General features: G+C 32.0%; 1 long non-coding RNA gene across 1 annotated transcript; it reads left to right on the forward strand.

Moving 5' to 3' along the window:
* The first annotated feature begins 1,358 nt into the window (after positions 1-1,358).
* On the forward strand, positions 1,359-2,979 carry LOC138880486 (uncharacterized). Its single transcript, XR_011403189.1, has 2 exons — positions 1,359-1,437; positions 2,390-2,979. It is a non-coding gene; the product is annotated as an uncharacterized lncRNA (long non-coding RNA).
* The last annotated feature ends 3,021 nt before the right edge of the window (positions 2,980-6,000 follow it).

Genomic DNA, 6,000 nt, shown 5'->3' on the forward strand with positions numbered 1-6,000 from the left:
TAGTTGCCTAAAATCCATGGATAAAATGAATGTCATTATGTCCCTATTACTTAATATTTCACGAGTCACACAGTATGTTCATTTTTTATGATTTGAAATTTTTTAAAATACAATTTAATTATAAGAACTGTGATTTATGACAGTTTTCATATATGATATCTAAATATGCAAAGTTTGTTGTAATAAACTTGAGAAACAATTTAATTTCTAATTATACAAAAGTTGGTTTAATAAACTTAAGAAACCTACGTATGGGACTCACTGAAAAATAGGGCATTAACTCTTGCCCATCGTATTCGGTCCGTGACAGATGGAGTAATATTTCCTGGAAAATGGAAATCTATCCTTCTACATAAATCCAAAGTTAAATTAATTCGCAAAATCAAATAAAATCATCTTAAAAATCGATTTGTAATTGGTTTGGTACTCTTTGGTGTAAACTTAAAAAAAAGAAACTCATACTTAATTTGATATTAAGCTAGAAAAGGATGAAGACTGAAGCGAAATCGAACTAAATTGACACCTCTGCCACTTCGTAAATTTTTAATTTTTATATATAAAAGTTATTTTTATAGAAAATTTTAAATAAATGGCTCATCGTATGTGGGTTGCAATCGTTCTAATGGTAATTAATTAGGCATTCATGATCCTTGTTCTACTCTTCTTCGTTTGAAAATATGTCAGGCTTAATGTTGGCCAAGACTAACTCATACTTGTTGTTTATATCAGCTCAATAAATACATGAAGTATGTCTTTGCACTCTTATTACTAAAGATAATTAATTAACATATACATTCTCATGTGTAACTTAAAAAAGAACACTCCGATACGCAAAGTATTCTGTATTCACACAGGGTCTGAGGAAGGCCCGCACTCCAACGAGTGTGATGTATATAATCTATCCTAATGCAAGCATTATCGGCTGTTTCCACGTCTCGAATCCATAACCTATAAGTCACAAGTAAATAACTCTGACGTTGCTCTAAAGCTCGACTTTACCTTGGCGCAGCATTTTGTAACAAATGTTCATGAATCTGTATCTTCATTTAGTATAGCAAAATTAAACAAAGAAATTAATCCAATTAATCAGAACTTCTTGTGTGGTCGGCATTTGTTGGCTGATCGTGCATTTTCATGATTGATTCCAAGTTGTTACCTTAACAGCCAGCAGGGCTCGTGTGGAGGAAAAGAAGAGAGTTTCTTTAGATCCTTGGACTTTATTGATAAAAAATAAGTTAATGATATATCCTTGAACATGAAAAAAATTTAATTGGTTTCAAATATTAACAACTATTAACTGTACATGCGATTATCTTCTCCACTATAAAGCACATCAAAATTGATTCTAAAGTACTTTGGGGGTGGGGTGGGGGTAGCGGGCAAAGATGACGAGGTGCTTCATTACTTTCTGAAAAAGAAGTAACTAAAGGGAATCTGGTAAGAGATGCTTTCTTTAGCCAAAGTCTATCGAAATATCCTCTCAATCTTCTTATACTATTCTTGCTAGACCTCCTACTGTGATTATTATTTAGTTGTTTACATTAAAGGGAGCCACTTTTTCCTGCAGAGTGAAGGACACATTCTTTCGTCTAAGATAAAATAAAATATAGTCTCTTTATTCATAGTGGATTATTCTCTTTATATGAAGTTCAAAAAGTGAGAAATATTTGTTTAGACCAAAAATCATTATCCTTACAACTTATGATAAGATCAAGATATACCCCAAATTAAATTAAATCGAAAAATCAAATAAATTAATCATCTTAAAATCTATTTGTAATTTGGTTTGGTACTCTTTGGTGTAAATTTTAAAAAAGAAACTTTTACCTAATTTGATACTAAGCTAGAAACGGATGAACCGAAATCGAACTAAATTTACCAGTCTCTGCCACTTCATAAATTTTAATTTATATATAAAAAATCTATATTTATAGAAAATTTCAAATAAATGGCTCATCTTATGTGGGTTGCAATCTAATGGTAATTAGACATATTCTTGATCGTTGTTCTACTTTTCTTCTTTTGAAAATATATCTAGCCGTGGCTTAATGTAGGTCAAAACATACTCGTACTCATTATTTATACTGAATCAATAAATACAAGAAGCATGTCTTCACATCTTATTACTAAATTATAATTAATTAACACATACAGTCTCACCTTAATGTATAACTTAATCATGATAATTAAGTATTATTAGGCTCTTGGCGCAGCATTTTGTAATAGATGTTTGAAGGAATCACATGAATCTGCATCTTCATTTAGTATAGTGATGGTAGGCTAGAAATATGGGTTTTTGGCTACGTTGCACATGTTATTTACTATACTTTAGTTGTGGTTGAGCTTAAATGTGAAGTGTTTATACTCATTACGTGATTTTTATGTGTAGGGTGTAATTCCGAGCTATGACACATTTTTGGAATTAAAACGGATAATTTGGAGCTTTGAAGTGTAAGTAGAAGCCCAAAAAATTAACCGGGATCATTTTTGGAGTTCGAAGATCAACTCTGGATATTAAAATTGAAGAAAATTGATAGCACAAAGAATTGTACTAATGAGCCTCATGGTTGCCGCGACTGTGCAAATGTTGTTGTTTTTGACAAAATACAAGGTCTTTGATAAAGTGAACTAGCGCGGCGCATGGCGGCGGACCTGTAAAACTTTCGGCCCAACTTTTCCTACTTCGCTTTGGAGAGGGTAGTTTTATCTGGACCCGTTTCTACAGGGTATAATAACATTAAAAATACGATTTTGAGGGGACTTTTGACCTATAGAGGATTGAGAGAGCATTGGAGGCTTCAAGACACAAGATTTCACTATTCTTTACCAATTCAATACGCGAGTTTAGATTGTAATGTTGGGTTTATGTTTTCTATGTTCTTGAACTTATTTGTAATTACTTTCCCCATGATTGTAGAGTAGTTTGCCTTAAGGTTTGACATGATTTAGTGACTTGATTATTATCTATGGAGTTGTTTATTATTTGATTGCTTTAATTTATTGGAAGAGCTTTAACTCTAGTTGTGATTTAATTCGTTATTGTGGTTAATCGGAATACAAGCATAATATTGAATTTTGTTGCAACTCGGGTCAATTTGTTTTGGTATTTCCTTAAAGTAATTGAAAGAGTTTTGTGATCTACCGTTTGAATTAAGATGAGAAATTTCCTTAAGAAGTTTCTCTTAGACCATTCTTACTAGTAGATTCTTGCAAGTTTTACTGCACTTCATATTAGCTTATTTGAACGGTTTAGGTTTAATATAGAGAGGAATATGAATCGGAATAATAAGAAATAACCTATTGAATTCGTGAGAATCAATAGAATATTAAAAGTGAAATTTAACAGTGTCAAATCCGGGATAGAAGTCTTGTACCTTTAATTTCCGTCAGAGGAGGTGGTTAGAGCTGCTTAAGGATTATGATATTACTATTTTGTACCACCCGGGGAAGGCCAATGTGGTGGCTGATGCCTTGAGTTGCCGGGCGGAGAGTTTGGGGAGTTTGGCTTATCTACCAGCAGCAAAGTGGCCCATGGCGATGGATGTTCAGGCCTTAGTCAGCCAGTTTGTGAGATTGGATATTTCGGAGCCCAGTCGGGTCCTAGCTTGTGTGGTTTTTCGGTCTTCCTTGTTTGATCGTATCAGAGAGCATCAGTTTTGTCACACCTCCTTTTTCCGCCCTCGCGGGGGTACAAGAGTTTTTTCCAATTAAAGGACAGTCGAAACGGGATTTGTTTATTTATTTCAGAGTCGCCACTTGGGAGATTTAGGGTGTCCCAAGTCACCAGTTTAATCCCGAATCGAGGAAAAGAATGACTCTGTATTACAGTCCGCGAACCAGAAATCCGGATAAGGAATTTTGTTAACCCGGGAGAAGGTGTTAGGCATTCCCGAGTTCCGTGGTTCTAGCACGATCGCTCAACTGTTATATTTGGCTTGATTATCTGATATAATACGTATTATAAACTTATGTGCAAATTTATCCCTTAGCCGCTTTTATTATTATTATTATTTTTTTTTTATTTATTGTTATTATTTTACGAAGAATTGCAACATTGTGAAAACGTATTTCAAATCACGTCGCAATCAATGCACCCGTGATTATCGACACATTTCGACTCCGTTGAGATTTAGATTTGGGTTACATAAATGCACACCCGTATTTAAGAAAATAACATTATTAAATACGCGCCTAGAGCGACTAGCGTATCATTATTTTGGGTAGGGCCGTGAAATTTGCTAAAACGGCTCCTCCCTAATTCTAAGCGATTAAATGTACATTTATTGAGGGCCCCGCAATCTATACATTTCATTAAGCGAGACTCATCTCATTTATTTTAAATGGACAAATCTTAAAACGACTACATTTTTCTATAAAAATTAGTCTCTAAAATAAAGAAAGAAAATCCTAATTAATTACTAGCTTTTTATTATTTTAAGAAGACATGACATGCTAATTGCTTGATTAATACAAATATTGATGAAAAAGGAATTTTACTCTTAATTTCGAAATTATAAATAAAATAAAAATTCAACAACTAATATTCAAAATAAACAAATATAGCTAGATTAAAACTCAGCATTGTTATTTTTTTTAAAAAAATATTATTGAGATTAATTATTCACAATCATTTGAAACTAGATTTAACCATAATTACTAAAGCTTATTAGAAAGTTTATTAGACTTAAACGTTCTTTTAATCTTGCTTAAGCTCAAGTCATGCCTTAATGCCTAATTTACGATGTTTAATTTAAATTCGTGTCTTAGCTAAATTTAGCTACTTGTTCATGATCAACCTATAATCTTGAAGCCTTCATAACTAGTGAATTAACCTATTTTGCCGAACTGATTTATTACAGACTAACTTATGATATTATTTTCTTATTCCAGTTATTATTTAGTAATTCATGAAATAGCTTAAATACAATCAACAAAAGGAACAAAGAAAAAACGAAATTAAAACTTCAAATTTTCATTCTTCATATGTATTCACGCTTCATATTTCGGATTACAATAAACAACTTTTCAGTTGTGTACCTGATATTGGAAGCAAAAGAAAATGAATATGAGAATCAGTAGCAACAGTAAAATCAGTACAACACAGCAACAATAGCCCAGCAACAGTAACAACCCAGTAACAGACCGGTGGAGTAGTAATCCAAAAAAACAAAAGCTTCCAGCTTTTATGAAACAACAATTAATTCTGATTTCAAACAACAAAAGAAAGCAGAATATTTTTTTTAGTTTTTTTTATTTGAAAGCTTAAATATTTTTCGGAATTTTTTATCTCTTAAATGTTCAGCCCTTTTCTCTCTCTTATTTTCAGATTTGTTTCTCTCTCCCGTTTTTTTTCTGTCTGTGTCTATATATATATATTTTTTTTTGTGTTTCAAGACTTCTACTTATATAACACATCTCATAAATCTTTCAATCAATTAAAATCAATACTTTTTCTCTACCAAACCCATTATCTTCCCACTCATCCCCATTACATTAAATAAACATATCACAACACCCCATTATATTTTGTCCCTCATGCCTAACATAAATAAATACAAGATTCTCCCCACTAAATTTTGTCTTGTCCCCCCTTCATATTAAACAATTATATCACAACCCACCCCATTTCATTTTGTCCTCCATGCTTCACATAAAAAATTACAAAATGTATAATTCCTAAACTACCCCTCCGACCTTATTGAAATTACCAAACTACCCCTGAACGTACTGCAAATTACCAAACTACCTATCAGCTATAACACATCAATTAATCAAACTTAACCAAAATATAGACAATATGATCAATTTCTAACAATGTTCAAACAACAAATCAAATGAACATGATTTCTTCAATATTTCAACAACAAATCACATGAACACAAATTGAACAACAAAGAACAACTAAAATTTGATTGAACAATATTTTAGCAACAAACAAACCTATTTTCAGATTCAACAAGAACAACAACAACAACAAACAAGTATATTCAAATTTCTAAA

Source organism: Nicotiana sylvestris, chromosome 10 (assembly GCF_000393655.2).
Source record: "Nicotiana sylvestris chromosome 10, ASM39365v2, whole genome shotgun sequence".
NCBI classification, from domain to species: Eukaryota; Viridiplantae; Streptophyta; class Magnoliopsida; order Solanales; family Solanaceae; genus Nicotiana; species Nicotiana sylvestris.